General features: G+C 45.8%; 1 protein-coding gene and 1 long non-coding RNA gene across 2 annotated transcripts in view; both read right to left on the bottom strand.

The window, feature by feature from the left end:
• LOC311233457 (actin-binding protein WASF3-like) overlaps nt 1-22,022 on the bottom strand; it is a gene marked incomplete at both ends in the record, with an annotated part of 178,221 nt that overhangs the window by 140,370 nt on the left and 15,829 nt on the right. The gene's annotated exons all lie outside the window — the stretch shown is intronic.
• LOC311233239 lies at nt 10,215-10,613 on the bottom strand. Its single transcript, XR_014620017.1, has 3 exons — nt 10,584-10,613; nt 10,433-10,498; nt 10,215-10,343 (listed from the first exon to the last, which is right to left on the bottom strand). It is a non-coding gene; the product is annotated as an uncharacterized lncRNA (long non-coding RNA).

Genomic DNA, 22,022 nt, shown 5'->3' with positions numbered 1-22,022 from the left:
GTGTATGTTTGGTAAAGCGTTCCAATTCGACTGTGTGTGTGTGTGCGTATTGGCTTCGCGATTCACTACAGGGGTTTAACGGCTGGGTTTTGATTATCACTTAATCAATGCAGAATCAATTTTGTGCATCTGTGTAGTTGTGTACAGGGGAGGAAACAAACTTTTTGGCTTACCAGCCAACTGGCGAGTATATGATTTTTTTTTACCAGCCAAGCAGATTTCTTACCAGCCATAAATAAATCGCTAATTGTGCTAATTACTTCTTTGTATGTCTTCGTCTAAATAGATTTTTAATCATAGTAATAATCACACCGTGTCTCTACTCTTTAAAATATTTATTACCATAAACATTAATAAGTGTCTCTACTCTTCACAATATTAGCATAAAACATATATTAATAACAGTGTAGCTACTCTTCAAAATATTAGGATATCACATATTAACATGAAAGAGGGAACTATTCTGCACTGGGTTGGGCTGAACTGGGCAGTGAAAGATGCTGGACTGGGTTGGGCAGGGAAAGTTGGGCTGGTCTGGGTTGGGCTGGACTGGGCTGGGCAGTGAAAGAACCAAGCATTTCACTGTAATGTAATAGCTAAATAAAACAACTTGACTTGTTACATTTGCAATCTGGTTGGATGCCAAACGTATTCTGGTTGTACTGTACTTGTGCTGTATGATGACAATACATTGGAATCGAATCTCATGTCAACGCTAGGGGTTCAGCAGGTGTATTCTGAATGACAAGTATGACAACATCACTGTTGTGAAGGGCATATGGACGAGTGGTGATATGGGGGGAAACCCGGTAATAATTCGGTAATAATAAAATGTCACTCGGCTGCATTTAAGCAAAGCCGCTCAGTATAGTCGTCCACTATGTTGAACGCGCCTTATGGTAGCTTGTTACATATAGTAGCTAGCCGGCTAATGCTGGTTGACTTGAGTGAGTGGAATCGTTAGCCTCACGCCCACTTGTCATTCTCATCCGACTCGAAGGAGATGCGTCACGTGCTGTTGTTCGCCCCCATGTCAGACCGCACTGAAAAGCGACGACTCTACATGCAATTATTTTCATCCACTGATGTGTTTTTGTCTAAGTTTGTCTACGTTGTCAAGCCGGTGACAGGAGTCTGTAGGGCCGCACATGCCGCGACATCTTCTAGAAAACGAGTGTTCATTGGAGGAGCTTAGAGCGCAACGATGATGTTCATTGGTTATGGATTATTATGAGGCGCAAATGGGAGAGAGTTCGGCTTGTGCTAGTGAGCGAATCAGCAGATTGCAGAATGATTTTTTTGTTTTGTTTTGTTTTGTTTTGTTTACTACTCGCCAGTGTGGCGAGTGCTCTTCATGAATCACTCGCCAAACATAAAGAATACTCGCATTTGGCGAGGAAAATGGCCTAATTTCCTCCCCTGGTTGTGTACTACTGTTGTGAGTTTGTGAGTCACATTGGTCTAATTTCAGCCTCCGTTATACGTTATTTGTTCCGTATGACTCGTTTCATATGTGTGTGTCTCGAATGTGCGCGCTGATTTGTTTACTTTGGCAACACGGGTCGCTAATGAATTTAGGTTTGAGGTTGAAGAAAGTGCACTTTTAGGTTGAAAGATCGGCCCTAATGTCAACGTGTTTCAATATAAGTGTTATGTATAGTGATAACGAGTATATATATTTTTTTTTATTATCTTTTTCCCCCTCCTTCTTTTTCCGATTTTTCTCCCATCCCACTGTTAGTCGTTATGCCAATTCCCAACCCCCTTCCTGGTTGTTGCGCACTTTCCCCTACTGTTGGTCCGAGAGGACGGAGACTGTCGCATGCTTTCCTCCGACCAGTGGCGGACTGGGACACAAATTCAGCCCGGGACATTCAGACGCACCAGCCCACGCACCGGCCCCGAAACCGGCCCACACAACGGCCGTTATGAAACACTTGTCCAGTATTAAACAACCCAAGGCTGTGGCTAAGGAGTCAACATCAGGGAGACCAAATCTACACACCGCCCCTAGATGTGCACTCATGCACAGTGCACACACACACACAGAGACACACACATACATATACCGTTACTTCCTGTCATTGGCATATGTTTTTTTTTTTTTACTAACATCTTAGTGCCTCATTAGCCTAGGGATTAAGGATACATGAAGTATTAACTACACCATAATAATATTGAGGTTTTGATCCATAGAAAAGGTCTGTGCTACACAATTTCAGTTAGATTGGATTTATTGTCCTTTAATTTGGCACTCATGACATTAGTTGCTTGCCGTTTAATCAACATCGAAAGACCCCCCACTTCCTCCCAGACACCCATTCCAAGAGCTTGTTTCTCTCTCTCTCTCTCTCTCTCTCTCTCTCTCTCTCTCTCTCTCTCTCTCTCTCTCTCTCTCTCTCTCTCTCTCTCTCTCTCTCTCTCTGTGTATGTGTCTCTCTGTGTGTGTGTGTGTGTGTGTGTGTCTCTCTCTCTGTGTCTCTCCCTCTCTCTGTGTGTCTCTCTCTGTGTCTCTCTCTCTGTCTCTCTCTGTGTGTCTGTGTGTCTGTCTGGACTGGGCTCTCTCTCTCCCCTCAGGGTCAGTTGTGCTGGACTGGGTGCTCTCTCTTTCCTCAGAGTCAACTGCATAAGAAGAACATCAGCTATCAATAATAATGGCTTGAATTCATACAGCGTTTTTCAGCCTTTTGAAAACACCCAAAGTAGTAGTAGTAGTAGTAGTAGTAGTAGTAGTAGTAGTAGTTTATTCAGTCATCATCTCACACAATACAATATACACCATCATTTAACAATATTTGATTTTACAGTGACTGAGAAGGTACAGACTGAAGCAATGCTTATATAGCCTATGCCTGTCCTATATTCTTAACAAAAATTAAAAAAATTAAGACTCCAAAACAGTATTCTAAAAGAAAATAGCAAAAAAAAACAGTATTATTCACCCTTGTAGTTTTCAAAAATAGCTTTACAAACCATTTTCTTAAAAACCAAAAGCAAATTACTCATTCTTAACTGTATATCAGCATTGTTCCACAAAGCGCTTCACAGAAACCATCAAGCATTCACACTCACACATACAGTACACATACATACACAGTCATACGCTACTGGTGGTTGTGAGCAGCATCAGCAAACACAGCTTCCCTGTGGCAGACTGACGGAATCATGTCTGCTATTCAGCGCCAACCACCATCAACAACCTTCATAAATACATTCAACATTAATGGAATAGGCTAACTACCAACTTAGCTGTAGCAGTTAGCTGTTATATGCAATCACATTTGTTTAACTACGGGGTAGTAGTTGACCTAGTTGTTAGCTTAAGCTAGTTAGCTGTGGTTATCTACAAACATGTAGATGAGACTAATCGAGAACATGGCTAACTGTTGGGAATTCTAAGGTACATCTTATTTAAGCATGTAAAATGGCAACTAATCAATTCAATCAATTAGATTACCAATATTATATCAACATGAAAATTTTAAAGGGAACATAATAGTATTTTATTTGAGTATTTACTATTATAATATTAGTAGCCAATTAATTTGCAGCCCGTCCTAGGTTCTGATTGGCTCTCTAGGTTAGCACTTTAGCTTCTGATGCTGTGGTGGGCACTAGTCCTAACATTGCTAACTAAACTTTTAGTCAGAGAAAAAACGTCACGAGTCACGACTATTTACGTCCACGTGCTGTAAGGAATCAGGAATACGGAAAGCACATTGTCTTGTAATAGAATGACTGAAATCACTGCAAGAACTAGTATAGGCTAGCTAGCCCTCATGAACCGGCACACACCAACAGTAGAATATGCACTAGGCTACTGCACACACCTGTCATGTTACTGTTGGTTCCTTCCACTTGAACTTCATCATCATTAGCAGCAGCAGCTACTCTAACGCCAGCCCTTCCTCTACTAAACATGTCTGTAATTTTAGAACATTGTTCTGCATCTTTTACTAGCAATTCTAGCTTTTTCAGCTCCACCCTTTCTTTTTTTGCATTCTCCATTTCTGCGCTTCTAGGCCTACTCGCGGTTGGGAGGAAACGTGAATCTCATTCACTGATGTCTCATGTCTCATTCAAGACTGGCTAACAAAAGCATGTCTTTCACTTAACACCAAGAAAACAGTGTGTATGATGTTCACAAAGTCACCAGTAGAGGTCACTCACTCTAATGTGTTTCTGGGAGAGGCGGAGCTGGACATTGTACATTAATTCAAGTATCTTGGGGTCACATTGGACTCTACATTGACCTTCAAAAAGTAATGTGAAGAAAGTGACAAACACAGTCAAGTTTAACATCGAAAACTTCAGGCAGATCAGGCCCTGCCTGCCAGTTAATGCTGCAAGGATGTTTCTGCATTCAATGATTTTATCACACATCGAGTACTGTTTTATCAACTGGTCTCTTTCATATGTCACTACTCTTACACCAATAGAATTACTCTACAAAAAAGCCATAAAAGTATTTGATAGGAAACCAATTTCATTTCATCACTGTAATGTTTTAGAAAAAGTTTCGAGAATTTCCAAGTTTTCAAATATACTTGCTTCATGTACAAGGTTCTGCATGGACTTGCCCCTCCCCCATTGAATGAGTTCATCCAACAGAAAGCAGACACTGGCATTACCACCAGGGCCATCAGTAGAGGGGACTGTAAGGTGCCTTTTCGGTATACTACCATTGCAAAAACTGTGTTCTCTGTTAAAAGTGATAACTACTGGAATAGCCTACCAGTTGTGATTAGAGAGTGCCCTACATACTCCATGTTCAAGACCCATCTTAAACTGCATCTTAAGGCAAACCAGAACTGTGATCATTTTTAATCTGATTTAGTTTATGCAACTTGTTTATTGTTTTATTGCCGGCCCACACACTGGCCCACACACCGGCCCACATAATGGCCCACACACCGGCCCACATACTGGCCCACACACTACACCGGCCCACACACTGGCCCACACACCGGCCCACACACTGGCCCACACACCGGCCCACACACCGGCCCACATTAGTGGCCCACATACTGGCCCACACACCGGCCCACACACCGGCCCACACACCGGCCCACACACTGGCCCACACACCGACTCACACACTGGCCCACACACCGGCACACACACTGGCCCACATTAGTGGCCCACACACCGACTCACACACCGGCCCACACACCGGCCCACAGACTGGCCCACATACTGGCCCACACACCGGCCCACACACCGTCCCACATACTGGCCCACACACTGGCCCACACACCGGCCCACACACCGACTCACACACTGGCCCACACACCGGCCCACACACTGGCCCACATTAGCGGCCCACACACCGACTCACACACTGGCCCACACACCGGCCCACAGACTGGCCCACATTAGTGGCCCACACACCGACTCACACACTGGCCCACACACCGACTCACACACCGGCCCACACACCGGCCCACAGACTGGCCCACATACTGGCCCACACACCGGCCCACACACCGTCCCACATACTGGCCCACACACCGGCCCACACACTGGCCCACACACCGACTCACACACTGGCCCACACACCGGCCCACACACTGGCCCACATTAGTGGCCCACACACCGACTCACACACTGGCCCACACACCGGCCCACAGACTGGCCCACATTAGTGGCCCACACACCGACTCACACACTGGCCCACACACCGGCCCACACACCGGCCCACATTAGTGGCCCACACACCGACTCACACACTGGCCCACACACTGGCCCACACACTGGCCCACACACCGGCCCACATTAGTGGCCCACACACTGGCCCACACACTGGCCCAAAAAAAAAGTAAAAAAAAAAAAGTAAATTTTTTATTTTGTTTTGGACCAGCCCACTTTGGTTCCGGCCCATCGGGATTCGTCCCGAACGTCCCGATGGCCAGTCCGCCACTGCCTCCGACGCATGTGCAGCCAGCCGGCAGCCAGCCTGGCCGCGCAGATTCTCACTGGGAGAGTGTAACGTGTGGGAGGCCGCACTACCTCTCACCAGATCCTACCTTCGCTGTAGGGGTCGCTGTCCACAACGCCCAGGACCCACCCACGGCTCCCCTCCCCCTAACTCAGCCAAACGAGTTAGTATAGCGATCAGCCAGAGCCAAGGCAATGCTGACTCTCCGGGAGTCGAGACCGCAGCCTCTTGCATTGGTGACGAGCACAATCTCTGCTATGCCACCTGACCGCCCCAACGAGTATATTGTTAACTTAGCTCAGCTCCGCTCCCCCCCCGCTGATGAAAGTCATACCCATACCGGGCAAGGCCAGATTAAGACTTCAGAGGCCCCTGGGCCAGATTCTTGTGGAGGCCCCCCCACACACACATACACGTACAGTGGCGTTTTTATATGTCACTTTAAAAAATATATAGAATATTTAGAAGTGGTGGGCTCTGAGGGCCAAGCTAAAAGGACTTTGATCACCCCTGCCCACTTTGACAACCTAGGATGGCTTAGAGTAGACGACAGAGTACAGCAACTTGCAATGGGCCTGGTCTACAAGATACACTACACGACCAAGGTACCCATGTACAGGGCTCTACAGTGCGACCATATTGCTCGCATATGCCCCTAAAAATATGTGTGTGCGATCCTGCAAAATCAAGTACTCGCACGGCGTGCGAGTGGGGCCGGCGAATGCATAGTACAGCCTCTTTAGTCCTTTTTTTCCCTCCGCTGCGAGAATCGTTAAAAAACTACAATTCCCACAGTTCACAGCCGCATAAACGTTCCAATCACAGTAGAGTTTCCTGTGGTCACGTGACTGGAAACTGAAAGTAACGATCAGCGTCACTGTCTGAGTCAGACAATACAGCCATGTCGAAGCCCATTCATTTTTATTTTGCGCGAAAGATACCGGAGAATGAGAAGTCAGGCGAGGCAGCTCATGTTACAGAGGTGATGGTTAACGTTAACGTTAACCAAGATACTGACGCTAGCCAGCATGCTAGCGAAGTTGGCCAAGCTAGCGAGGCTACACCCACTGTAGCACCCAATGTAGCCACTGTAGCTAGCGAAGCTACACCCACTGGAGCCGGAGGGAAGACATACAAATTTAACGTGAATTGGCTAAACATTTCCCCATGGCTAGAGTTCGAAAACAATGTCATGTTTTGTAAATATTGCAAAGTAGGATCGATGCATTGCGATGCATTGTTACACCCCTACAACTGGCCCACTGTGTATGTGTGTACAGCTAACTTGGCTAGCGTTATCAACCGCAGAGGTGGGCAATAGGGTCCAGCTGCATCGCCGGACGGCCAGAGTGCAAGCGGTGTGGCAATAGGGTCTAGCTGCATCGCCGGACGGCCAGAGTGCAACGGTGTGACGTCGTAATTGGCAGAATCGACTGTCAATCAATGGTCTACCTGACACGCAAACTCATAAACAATGTTTCTGTACTGGAGGTGTACAGTATTTCAATAGGCAACCCTGAAAGGATTATTTTTCTAAAAGAGCAACACTAGCTCCCCCCTCTACTGATGGCCCTGGTTGTAAAGCCAGTGTCTCCTTTTTGTTCAATGTCACTGCCTTTCTTATTAGGCCTAGTTGTTGGCTACAACTTTGCCATAGTAGGCATTAATCACTTAATTAATAGTTCAAATGTCTGTGTCCCATTCCTGTTTGCACACGCAGATGATACACACACACAGTGGACCAGTGACTTTGGTGGTATGTGCTATTGCACAGATGTGTCCCGTTCCCGTTTGCACATGCACGCACAGTACAAATATACAATTATTTTTGAAAAAAAAAAAACTCGGTTACTTGACATATTTTCACTGTGCTCCTAAATATTTTTGGGTGCTCCTAAATTTCTTTGTGTGCTCCTAAATTTTTTCATTTAGGAGCACCTGTGCCCCTAGTGAAAAAGGTTAGCGTAGAGCCCTGGGCCCTGTTTCTTGTACCTGGATAACTGAGTTAGCCGGATAACTTTAACTGGATAACTGAGTTAGCCGGACTTTCCGGTTCCATGTACGTGGATTTTCCAAATCACCATGACAACAGATCCAAAAGTTTGAGTCTGGTCGAAAGCAGAGTTCAAGTTCAAGTTAGCCGGATCACGCAGAGCCACGCCCCCGCAAAGAAAGTGACAGCTCGTTTCCTGAAATTATTCCCACAGCCTAGGATCTGCGTTATACCATTCTGAATTACGTTCTTGTGCTCCATTCTTCCAGAGGGGTCTTTTGAAATGTAAAATAGACCCAAAATGCTGATACTAAATTCACTTTGTCCTAAATAATGCACGTTATATATACCGTGGCGCTCGCTCGGTGCGATGTACACATTATAATGGTTATTTTAACAACGCGCAGCATTGCAAATGTGAATCCCGCGGGGACATCCTTAATGATTGAAACCTATCGCTCGTTCGGCTCGGATTCCCTTCATATTCTCCGCTGTGTATGAGGAGCGAGGAAGGAGAGGAGCGCCTGGATTCTGTTTCATTCAAGCAGAAATTGAAACGTTATGCGTGGATTGTGGCCACACCCTCGCAAATAATGGCATGTCCCTTCCTCAGAGATCCGATTGACAATCATAGTCCGATTAGCAGTTCATAGAGAGAGAGTGCTTAGAGATCGCCAAGATCCGTTAGCTTATACTAATGAGTTCCTGTACGAGCGCTATAGATTTAGCAGACGAGGAATCATTTTCCTCCAAGACCTCCTCGGGCCACACCTTGTTAATCAAACACGCCGCAACAGAGCGTTGACTGTCACCCAGACCCTCTGCATTGCCTTGCGTTTCTTTGCCAGTGGTACCTTTCTGTACACCGTAGGCGATGCGAAGAACATCAGCAAAGCCACTGCATGCCGTGCTATTCGCAAAGTATATTTGGCCTTGAAGGCGTTCATGGATGACTACATTACATTCCCTGGCCGTGTCCAAGTGAATGTAATCAAAGAGGGCTTCTATGGAATTGCGGGTAATTGAGTTCAATATAATATAATTCAATATTCCACCATTTAATTAAAGTGCATTCATATATCACTATTCCTTACGGAGCTCATTATTATTATGCAGAGTTTCCAAATGTCATTGGCGCGGTGGACTGCACGCACATCAAACTCAAAGCACCCTCTGGCCCAAACGAGGGTGATTTTGTGAATCGAAAAGGCTATCACAGCATTAATGTGCAGGTAGGCCAACTTATGACAATTCCCCTCAAATTACATTGCTATAAAAGCAATCATATTTGTTTTAACATAGGGGTCATCATGGACCTTGCAATTGCCTGCTGTATGGCTACCCATGTACTGTACAATAACCATGACTTGACCGCAATTCATCTTAGATGATCTGTGACTCCACCTGCCTCATCACCAATATTGAGGCCAAGTGGCCGGGCTCCGTCCACGACTCCAGAGTATTCAGAGAGTCTGCACTGTGCAACAGCTTCGAGCAAGGTATAGCAAATATCATGTCATCTATAAATGCTTATTTCATGTAGAGGTGATCTAACATTGTATATTATCTACTATAGGTCATTACGATGGACTCCTAATTGGAGACAGGGGTTATGCATGCAAGCCCTACTTCATGACCCCCTATCCAGAGCCAGCACCAGGGCCTGAAGCCCGTTTCAACGGGGCTCATGCTCGGACGAGAGCCCGGATAGAAATGACCTTCGGCCAACTGAAGGGCAGATTCACGTGTCTGCGCGGGCTGCGGGTGGCACCAGACAGGGCATGTGACATCACTGTGGCCTGTGCAGTGCTCCACAATATAGCAACACTGAGGAAGGAGAGGGTCTCAGTCATCCTGGACCATCCTGAGGATGACCTACAGCCAGTCCACTTGGACGAGCAGACCGGACAGGCTGCAAGGAACAGAATTGCCCACCATCATTTTGGTTAGGTGTTGAGTTCATTTAGGTTAATGTTGGACTCATCTTACGTATTCCTCTTTTCATGTTTGCATGTTTAATCTATATGGTTCTAGGCTTTGCCACCCTCTTTGCTTTCAAGTTATACCCATTCATAGAGGAACATGTACAAGAAGAAGAAGAGATCCATATGTTGTACAATAAAGTCTTTATTTTTTCTGACTGCTGCCCCGCCTGCCCGCCTGTAAATGAAAGTGCACACAAGAAAGAATTTCAGTTAAGTTGCATTTCATGCCAAAGCTCACAAATACTTTAGGCAAAGCTTCACATGGTTACACTTACACCAGCTGCTGATCAATCAACTCCATCTCCTTGTGTAGTTTCCGTATCTTTATCCGGCGGTACTCATTCCGACCCACCGTCTCAGACTGTAGGAATTCAACCTCAGCCCGCAACTTCCGCTTATATAGTGATTTGACACTTTCACGGTCGTTCTAAAGAAAGAAAATTAATGTGTGGCGGTCAGATGGCAACTAAACTCAGACCTCCCCTCACAATGTGAGGGTATTAAATGATAACTCACCTCCCCACCCCCAGTTCCAGCAGAGTGAGAGGGGCCTGCAGGCTCCGGCCGTGATTCAGTACCTGGCTAAAGGAATGCATTGATTTAGTCCAAATACCACTCACAAGGAGTGAGTTGGATAGGAGTATTAGTTTCCACAACTTGTTTTTACCACATCACCGGAACATGCAGTTAGGGTGTCCTCGCCATCGTCTGCTGGACTTTCAGTCTGTTAGTGAATTAGGAATTATTAGGAACTTTGGAGAATTGTCTTTGGTTCTTTAAAGGACACACACAATGAACATGTATTGATGGTTTTATTTCGGTATTCTACAAAGCAAAGTAGTAGAACCTTTTATGAAAGAGAAAATGACCGACAACGTGTAGGCTGAAGCAGAGGCTTATAATTGCTATATACCCTTTTTACATTACATTATTTACCAAAAACACTGACATAATTCAGTGGATGATATTGCAATGGTTTGGGATATTTTTCAATGATCTTCTGATTATTGATTTCTTTATTGCTAAAATAGAACCATTACACAATGATGCAGCAATATCAACTTACATCAGTGGTCTCCTCTGCATCAGCAGGTCCAAACACTGCAAAATGTGACGATGGTTAACTAAATGAATAATCATGAAAGAGACTCATAGAATGAAGTGCACCTATACCTCTGGGATGAGGGCTCCTAGGATTACTCCCGGAGGCGGAGGAGCTGCCCCCAGCTACACCCTCCATTATGGGTCTTCCCCTGTTGTGCTGGAGGGCCAGCTCCTCCGCAGGAGTGAAGTCAGGGGTCTTCGGCCCCCCCCCCGTCTTGGCCATGTCGGACCTCTTTTTGTTTGCTGGAATATGAAGGATCATACGACATTGACAAGCTGTTCAATGCAATACCATGGCACAGATTGTATTAATTCACTCACTCACCATTCTGAATTATATTCTTATGTTTGGTTTTCACCTGCTCCCATGTCCGTTTGGACTCTGGGTTGTTTCTATACATGGGGGTTGAAAGCACTCATAATTATATGACAGTGTTGGTAGTACACCATAGCATATCATTATTGTAGGAAATTAATAAGGTGGACTCATGAATAATGTAAGAATAGAGAGGATCACACGCAATTTCATTTCACTGCTTCAATGTATTGAATGTCTGACCTAATACATATCCTCATATACGTATCTATTAATCCATATCAATTATATGAATACGCTTTGGGCTTTTGTATCTACTTATTCTGAAGGTTGTGATAATGAATAATATACATTTGCCCAACACTTACGCATTCAACGTATCCGCGATGTGCTGCCACGCACTCTGCCTTGCCCTCGCAGCGGTGGCAGTGTTGGACTTTATATTGATGATGCTCTTGTGGTCTTCATAAGTGCGCATGAGCAATTCCTGCTCAGTGGGGTGGAAGAAATTTGCTCTCGTCGCTTTCGCCATTTTCGCTCTGACATCTGCATTTCTGCACTCGATCTCTGATGCCTTTTGAGGTGACGCGGCCACGCGCAATTATCCAGAGTCGTCAAGTCCGGCTTGAGTTAACGAGAGTCAATCGGCCTTCTTGGAACCTGAATAGCCTGGCTTCAATCATCTCGTTAACTGAAGCTGGATAATGACATCTTGATCGACTTAGTTGAACCACGTACAAGAAACAGGGCCCTGATGTACATGTCAAAATACTTCCCAAAGGTCAGTGAATACCACGATCACAACACCAGAGGGAGCTCCACAAATCATGTTAAACCCAGATTCGGCTCAAACAAGGGACTAAACACGTTTAGCATATTATGCCACATCAATGTGGAACGCCCTACCCAAAGCTGTAAAGGAATGTGAATCACTACCCACTTTCAAAAACACTCTCAAAGAACACCTACGGGAGACTGCAATTCGAAACTGGCCCCTGTAAATGTCCTAACACAACCCCCTCCAATGTACAGTAAATGACCAAGTATGGTTTTGTCAATATTCCAATGTACAGTTTTGCTTGTACAGTTGTACAGTGTCCCCCACCCACCCACCCCTCCCACCCACCGAACCACCTCCAATGTACAGTCCCCCCCACCCCCCAACCCCACCTACCCAACCTCCTCCAATGTACAGTTTCTACGTCAAATGTATATACTCTATTTTCTGGACTATTTTCGTATCACAAACAGTACTGTATTTGCAAATCTGGTATGTCATAAATGTATAGATGTAGCAGTACTGTCTATCTGTATGTCATGTATGTCATATGTTATGATGAATTGAAAATGGGGGACCCTGATGTAAACAAGACGAAAGTCTTTCTCTGGTCTGCATCCCCTTAACAATTATTGAGCTGTACTGTACTGTACCCATTCTACAATCTGTTAATAAAGTTTTCAATCAATCAAGAAGAGAAAAGAAACGCATCATGTTTAGATGGGGGGATGGCGCCATCCTCAGGAAGAAAAAAAACATGCACACACTTTGGAGACAAGAATATAATATTAGAATAGTAAGCTTACTTTTACGTGAATGTCAATTTAAATTATAATTAGGGAAGGGAGGGGGTTGAAATGTGTTTTTGTCCTGTGTTACTGTCTGTGAATTAATGAATGAATGAAAATTGTATTTAACAGATTGCAGAATGGGTACAAATAGTACAGTACGGCTCAATACACACAATTGTTAAGGGGATGCAGACCAGAGAAAGACGTTTGTCTTTACATCAGGGTCCCCCATTTTCAATTCATAGTGACATGTATGACATGCACACCATATATGACATCATGACATTTATGGCATAGGGACATACATGACATACAGGTATATAGTACTGTTACATTTGTGACATATATGATATGCAAATATACAGTACCGTTACCCATAGATTCTGACAGAGAGTATATACATATGATGGGGAGGGGACTGTACATTAGGAGGGGGTGGGTGGGTGGGAGAGAAATATACATACGGTGGGGAGAGAATATATACATTACATACGGTGGGGAGGGGACTGTTTATTAGGTGGGGCTGTATGTATGTATGTATGTATGTATGTATGTATGTATGTATGTATGTATGTATGTATGTATGAAAAAAAATACAATCGAAATATTGACTGACGTTTCTTAGGCGACTCTTTCGAAGTTGGTTAAGGTTAGAGTATGGAATCAGGGCTGGTGTTCTATCGCCCTGCTCTAAGACAAACTCTAACCTTAACCAACTTCGAAAGAGTGCCTAAGCTTAACCGGTGAAAGAAAGAGCGCTACATGATTGGCGCTACCAGAAACGTCAGTGGCCAATCAGAGCACAGAACGCGAACGCGGAACTGGAAATCCGTTGGTAAAAGTATTCAGGCGTCGGGGGTGGGATGTGGAGATGCAAGTTTTGACTTTTTATTGCTGTTCTGTTCCGTTAGTGGCTCTGCTTGGCATCACACTGCACTCGCTCGCGTACGTGCACGCGCACTGAATAAACCACAAATGTACCTTTAATACCAGTATTAGTCTGACCACACCCCTCATCAGCTTACCTTCATAAGCAGGTGTGTGGTCACCTGCTCTCCTCCTTCTCGCTTTCACCACAAGGAAGTGCCTCGGTAGTACCCCACTTGACGTGTTGTTGTTAGGGGAAAGGTAGTTAGTTTACAAGGAGTGATACGTTGACATCATATCTTTATTTTCTCTCTCACTATTTTTCGAGAAAATACGGCGATATTGTCTTCGTACTGGAGTGTCTAGAAGATGATGATCATTCTAAAAACCCTCCACCGGTTTTCGTATTGGGAGCACGCCGCTGCATGCTTCTCAACTGCAGTTCCTTGCTGTGTTTGTTGGGGTGAAACCTGTCAGGCCACAGCTGAACTGTCGGACATGCCGCTGTTGTGAGAAGCGGTGCGTTCCAGGTTGGGTGAGTAGTGTTTGCTGGCGGGCTCCACTTGTCTGTTAGTGCTATGGGGGCTACTTGACAAAGTTTATGGAAACCGGCCCCAGGCTAGGGTCCTTTGTTCAGCCACCTAGGCGACAGAAGGCCTTGGTCTGAAGACCATTATAGTTTTAACTAGTGGGCCGCAACCATTGACACTGGTGATCCCTGTGGTCCCACGGCCTGGTATATTGGGCGTGTGCACCGCAGGAATTCCCCCGCCATAGAGTATGTCACCGTGCGCGTCTCTGTTGGTAGGACTTCCGTGTGCTGTTCAGGTCCATGTGATGGATCTGTTTTCAGGGGGGGTGGTCAGGGCTCCTCCTCACCAAGCGCCTATTCAGGCCTTCTGTGAGTTCGGACTCCTTCTTCCATGTGAGGAAGCCTCCATCAGAGTACAGAGCCTTCCTCCTCAGATTGTCAAAGTGAGTGGACCCTCTAGAAGGGTCCTTTTCTATTGTATGTATATTCGATTCAATTCGTTTATTGAGTGTGTATGGGTTCAGTGCCTCTTCCCCGGAGGCCCTAAAACCAGTTTTTTACATGGCTCAAGGTGCAATATATTCTTTTCAATCTGTACAGCTCGCGTGGGAAGTCTCTCTGGGGATCCCCGTCTCTTTCCTATGGGAGGGTGGTGGGATGTAAAAATGTGAACATTTTTTACCCCGGCTGTGTAGACTGGGATACATACTGTTGATGCTTCCTTCTTTCTATTCCAGAAGTGTTGGAGTTAGGGAGTGTCACACCCCTCTTGTCGTTCCCCTGGGCGCCTTGGGGATTCAATGACAGGTCTAAATAGCCTGTTCGTTGATGGGGGTGTGTCCCGACGCACGTATAGTGCTAGCTCGCTGTAAACAGGCGATTGACTGGCACGCCTTGGTTGCTTGTGGTTGAAACAGCGTTTTTATAAAGCAACTGAGATGGGGGTTTTTCCTCTTCCGACGACCACATCCCATGACCTGGGTGGGTTGTCGACGGATTCTCGTTCATGTCTGGGGGATGATGACGGGATGGATCTGAACATATGTGGTGGGGTCTCACGCCCTTGGGGTGGGCCACCAGGCGCGGTTCGTCCGAACGTCTGGGTGGCGCCTTCTTTTCATGTTAAGATCAACACGCATATCTGCCCTTCTCCTGGAGTAGGCATGTCGGCGTGGTTAGGGCACGGGACTGGTTCTGGTCACGCTGGTCCAGATCAGTTGAACCCGTTGTCCGCCGGGGATGCAGATCTGCTGTTCTGGTACTCTGAGGGACTTGGGCTTTTTTCAGGGGGAAAAATGCCAGGTCGGTCTGGGTGTCACAGGGTTAAGCGCTATGGAGACCCTGGTTGGGTATGTTTTTACTCAGCACTGTCGTCATGGCTTACAGCCATGCCATTCTGTACGCGCTCGATCTCGTCGGATCTCGGCCGCTACACAGGTTGGTCCTGGTTAGTACTTGGTTGGGAGACCGCCTGGGAATACCAAGTACGGTGTGCTTAGGGGCTGGTTCTCCATTATTTTTCGCTCCTCTCTCACGCATGGCGAAGAGGGGCCTGTGGGGGTGGTTTTTTGACCTCCTCTGGTGACCCTGTGCTTCCCGTACCGCCAGGCCCGGTCCGAAGTGATGTTTGCGACCCGTAGGCCTGGGTTAACCCTTTTTGGAAACTGAAACACTTGTACTGCGGTATAGCCGGTGTATACCCGCAGGTGTGTTTTGGAGTTTTTTCTTGAGGGGTTATAGGAACAACCACCGCATTGGGTAACACCGAGGTGGTTGATTCCCTGGTGTGTTGGTGCAGTGTCAACTCCCGGGTTCACCGGTTGAGGGTGCCCCTGCACGTTCATGACGTCTGCCAATCGTGTCAGCCTTCTCTGCCTCGACCCCTCTGGGTGGGGGTTTTTAAATGGAGGCTTGGTCATGCAACCGCCAGCATACGCCCCTTCCGCCGGGGCAGCTGTTTTCAGCTGTCCCCTCTGGCGCCTGTCTTGTCCACAGTCTCCAGGCTAGGGTTAACAGCCTGTTGCCTGGTTTTTCCCCGGTGCGCTGCCTGCTTCCGTTGGTTAACCTTTTTTGTGTGCTTACGGCCATGCTGACTGTCTGTTCTGCAGGGTCAGTGTGCCAGGCGGTGTACTGTTGGGGGGACGGGGCCCGCTCGGCTTACGGCCATACCGACCTGAACACGCCCGATCTCGTCCGATCTCGGAAGCTAAGCAGGTTCTGGCCTGGTTAGTACTTGGTTGGGATACCGCCTGGGATTACCAGGTGCAGTAACTGGGGGGCCTTTGTCCGAATACGCTGGCGATGTGGGGGGCGGGGCACTACGTGCCCACCTGGTGGGGTCTTGATGCTGGCATCATGGACTTCTCCGGGCCCCCATTCCAGGGAGTCCAGTCCTTTTGGTGGGTCTGGGTCTTCCTTCGCGCTCCGCTGCTACGGCCTTGCCACGGGGTTGGGTTTGCCCTTGACCCCGTGATTCTGGGGGCAGTAACGAGGTTGTTCCTCCGTTCGTTCCCGGGTGGCATGCGGGTTGTGCGTGTGTGTAGTCGTGGGGTCAAGCCACGGTCTGCTCACCCTGTGCGTTAAGTTGCTTGAGTGCCTCTTCGCACGGTCGGGTCCGTCGCCTTCCCGTGAAGCCCCTAATAGGGGGGATGCCCTCCATTAGGGGGGGTCGGGGGGGCTCGGCCCTCCCTGTTCTGATGGTTTTGGGGGGCTGTCAGCGGGGTGTATTTGTCAGCCAGCGGCTCCGCTTGGCCTCCCATTGTGCAGTGTGATGCCAAGCAGAGCCACTAACGGAACAGAACGATAGGTTATGACTATAACCAAGTTCTGTCAGTTAGTGGTGACGCTTGGCATCAGACGGCCGCTGCAGCCCTTGACCTCACCTTGTGGTGAAAGCTTGGGAAGGAGGAGAGCAGGTGACCACACACCTGCTTATGAAGGTAAGCTGATGAGGGGTGTGGTCAGACTAATACTGGTATTAAAGGTACATTTGTGGTTTATTCAGTGCGCGTGCACGTACGCGAGCGAGTGCAGTGTGATGCCAAGCGTCACCACTAACTGACAGAACTTGGTTATAGTCATAACCTATCGTTTTTACCTCAAACGGAAAACCTCAAACTCTTATGAAGAGGAGAAAAAATACTCAAGATTAGCCACTTGCAGACAGCAGGGTGTGACGTACTGTATATTTTAGTTGATGAAATATTTTTGTTCAATTATCTAGCAGTCACTGTCAATGTGTCAACTAGATCTCCCCATTGAAAGGGTGCAGGCGATCAACTGTTTATACCGGACCAAAGGAAACAATTCAGACTCTTGCTTGAACGTTATTTATTTAGGATATCCCATCCAAACGCTCCAATATTCCACTGTCATTGACTAATAGCCACCAGATGGTCAATTCAGGCAGCTCGTAGCTGGTAGCATTAGTCCTTAGTTAGCAGCATTTAGCGTTTAGCAGCTTGGTAGTAGTAGTGGCATTTTAGCCAGTTAGTAGTAGCTGTCAGCATTTAGCATCGGTCAGTAGATTATTTACCTATACAAAACAGGAAACAAAACGGCATCCATTAGCCACATGCGCTACATACATAAATGATAGTTATGAACAGAGTCAGTGCATACAAGAGATGATACAATGCAACGTACCGTTAGCCAGTTAGAACGCCCACGGGGCTTTTCTCATTACAGGCATATGGCTACGTGTGTCGCTTAAATAGTGCGTCACAGAGACGCTGAATCGGCCTCACCTGTCCAAATCTCAGTCCCCAGGCATCCTACAGTTGCAGTAAACGCCCACTAGGTGGCACCAGATGATAAATAATACTTGTATAATAAGTGCCCCTATAATAATGATAATAATAATAATATCTCTGTAGGAAAGGCGCTGGATAATTCTCCAATTTTTTTTGACTAAATATTTTAGTTGATGAAATATGTTTTCATTTCAGTGTCACAGTATGACATCGATCTCCAAAATAAGAAAAAAATTAAAAATTAAATGTGGGGCCTCTAGTGACGAGGGGCCTCAAAGGCCTCTAATGACGAAAAAAATGCCCCTCATCACTAGAGGCCCACGGGCCGCGGCCCGGACGGCCCGGTCGTTAATCCGGCCCTGATACCGGGGTATGATGTCAGCAAGGTATGACGGTATGAAAAAAATTATACCGCCCAAGCCTAGTTTTGAGGGCTGATTTAAAAGATGTCAGGGTGTTTGCATCACGGATATGGCTGGGGAGGGCATTCCAGAGGTTGGGGGCAGCAGCAGCAAAGGCCCTGTCGCCCCAGGTCCGGAGCCTGGTCGTGGGAGGTGTTAGGAGGTTGGCATCAGCAGACCTAAGGCGACGGGTGGGCGTGTGACGGTGGAGGAGGTCGGACCGCTAGGGAGGGGCAAGGTTGTTGAGGGCTTTAAATGTGATGAGAAGTATTTTAAATTGTATCCTGTATTTGATCGGAAGCTAATGGAGGTCGTGGAGGACAGGGGTGATGTGATCAGAGCGACGGGTGGAGGTGAGCATGCGGGCAGCAGAGTTTTGGACATATTGGAGTTTATTGAGGATAGTGTTTCGTGAGCCGTAGAGGATGCTATTACAGTAATCCAGTCTTGATGAAATTAATGCATGAACCAGTGTTTCAGCAGCGGAGAGTGAGACGGAGACGAGCAATGTTCCGGAGGTGGTAAAAAGACGTTTTTGTTATGTGGTTCACATGGGGGAGAAAAGAAAGGGTGGGGTCCAGGATGATGCCAAGGTTACAGACGTGAGCGGAGGGGGTGACAATGTAACCATCAATATTTAGGGAGAAATCCTGGGTGTGCCTGGTGAGGGAGTTTGGACCGATAATGATGATTTATTGCAGTTTAGTTTGAGAAAGTTATTTTGCATCCATGTTTTGATATCTGTGAGGCAAGTGGTGAGGGTGGAAAGAGTGGCTGGAGTGATAGTCTTTGTGGAGAGGTAGAGCTGAGTGTCGTCTGCATAACAATGGAAGCGGAATGGATGGAGGGGGAACCAGAGTCGGCAGAGAGGAGTATGTCGTTGGTGACCTTCAAGAAATTTAATTTACCTACCTCAGTCGTAAAAAAAAAAATCCAAACTTCAAATACCGTACTTTTCGCACTATAAGCCGCACCTGACTATAAGCCGCAGAAGCTAAATTGAATGATGTGTACATATATAAGCCGCACTGGACTATAAGCCGCAGGTGTTTTAATGTTTAATTACCATATGTAATTAGCATTGGGACACAATAGTGTCGGACAAATAACAAGAATTAACTCATTTACAAGTTGTATTAAGTTTAGCAAATAAGGGAACAGATAAATAACATTTCAATGCAGTCAAAAAAGCAATATTTTGATTTTTACATTTTCGGGTTTGGTCACGTCGAGTCACATATAAGCCGCACCGTTATATAAGCCGCAGGGTCGAAAAATGGGGGGATAATAGTCCGAAAAGTACGGTAACTACAATTTCGACAGTTTTCGGCTTGTCATTGCTCCGACTGCTTTGTTGTTGAATCAAGTCAAATCCTAGGTAAGCATATATTGTGTGTGTGAACGTTGACATGAAAAGAAAAAAGTAAAAAAAAAAAAAAAAAAGTAAAAAAGAAATAATAATAAAAAACTTGTTTATTTTTTTTCCGGTTTCTCACTTGATTCGATACTCGGTAGTACCGACGTGTTTCGGTTCGGTACCTCAAAAGTACCGAATTCGGTACCCATCCCTACCGGCCAGATCCTGTTATTGGGGCTATCCCGAGAATGCACCCTCCTTCCCAGTCCCCACTTCTCTCTGCCTATGGCTATGGGTTAGCCCCAACGTAACGTTATCTTCAATCTTTAACGCGACGTGGGCATAATGGAGTGGCGAGGATTGCAAAGCAGGTTAGATGCATTGGACCCGTTGCAGAATAAAACAGCAGGGACATGTTTTGGGTCACAGAATAGGCACACTAGTCTTGCTCTAGTGACGCTCTAGACCAGACCTGGGCATTGTACGGCCCGCGGGCCGGATACGGGATGATTCTGACCGGCCCGCGAAAGATTACATGATAATAAAAAAATATTTTTCTTTTTTTTAACTTTTTTCTTTTCATGTCAACGTTCACACGCACAATATACGCTTACCTAGGATTTGACTTGATTCAACAACAAAGCAGTCGGGGCAAGCTGAAAACGGTCGAAAGTGTGGTTGAAGTTTGGATTTCTTTTTTCACAACTGAGGTAGGTAGATTACATTTTTTGAGACTAAAGTACAGAAAAAAGGTACAGTTTGGTACCGGTATCGATTCACAGGTACCGTATCAGTTCAAATGTGAACGGTACCCATCCATACTGAACACACAACTGCAGGGCAAGGGCATTTTTTCTCATGAAATGCATAGCCATGTGAAAGCCTTCATGACAAAGTTGCAATTAATTTCAAGGCAACTAGGCAGCAACAATCTCAAACACATGAAAACCCTGAAAGAAGTCAAACCATCAGCTGATCACCGGCACAGGTACTCATCCATGTTGGGAGCACTGCATGATGAATTTTCAAGGCGTTTTCAAGATTTCAAAAAGGTTGAGGATGAAATGCAGCTGGTTTCCTCTCCCTTTACCTGCAGTGTTGATAGTGCACCCACTGATGTTCAGCTTGAACTAATTGACCTGCAGTCTGATTCACTACTGAAAGAGCACTTTAAGTCAGCATCACTGCTAGAGTTTTACTCTGCTCTCAAGGAGGAGAACTTTCCAAACATGAGGAGACATGCTCAGAAGATGTTGGTTCTCTTTGGATCCACCTATATGTGAACAGACATTCTCAGTCATGACGTTTACCAAGTCCAGGTACAGATCCTCTCTCACTGATGACCATCTGGCAGCTGTGCTTCGCATCTCCACCTCAGACATGCAACCTGACTTTGATGGACTTGTTAAAGCTCAACAGAGACTGGATTTATAACACTGAATGAAGAAAAAAAAGAGCTGAAGAACACTAAAATGTGGAAATATAACAAGTGAAATGGGACACTTGATCTTTTTTTTGCACAGTTCTGAAAACATAAAATGTTTAATATAGACATGTAAAGTAAAAAAGGCTACTGGGACACTTTTCTTTACACAGTTCAGTGACATGTCTCGTTTATTTTGGCTATAAGATGATGTGATGTCTTTAGAAAGCTAAGAAAATCCTTGTTTCAATAGTATATGAAACTCAAAATAATAACTTTATTTGTATAGCACTTTTTCATACATGCCCTTTGTTATTAATGTTAACATTTGAATAAATGATATTTTTGAAAGCTAACATCACCTTTTAATTGCCAAATAATAACATACACTCTTACCAGGGGTCAAAACAATGCCATTTACTGCTTTTTATATAGAAATAAAATGTATATTATGCATAATTGAGTATGGAATTTTGGCCCGGCCCTCCAACATATTTTCAGTTGCTCATTCGGCCCCCCGGGAAAAAAAATTGCCCACCCCTGATCTACAGTATAGACATTTATGGTATTATGGACTTTTATCTTAGGAAATGGGGGTCCATAGTTTAAACCAGGGGTAGGCAACCCTAGGCACACGCGGGGGCATTTTCATAGGCACAGGGGGCAGCATAAAAATAAAAAAAATATATATATATTTTTTTAAATTTTTTAAAATATTATAGTGAAATATTTTGCACTGTTGTCGCATTTATCTTGTTGAAATCCTCCCACAGGTTCTTTTTACT

Source organism: Notolepis coatsorum (genome assembly GCF_963971535.1).
Source record: "Notolepis coatsorum genome assembly, chromosome: 8".
In the NCBI taxonomy this organism is placed as follows: domain Eukaryota; kingdom Metazoa; phylum Chordata; class Actinopteri; order Aulopiformes; family Paralepididae; genus Notolepis; species Notolepis coatsorum.
Note: the sequence above shows the minus strand (reverse complement) of the source record. Positions and strands in the feature narration are given on the sequence as shown.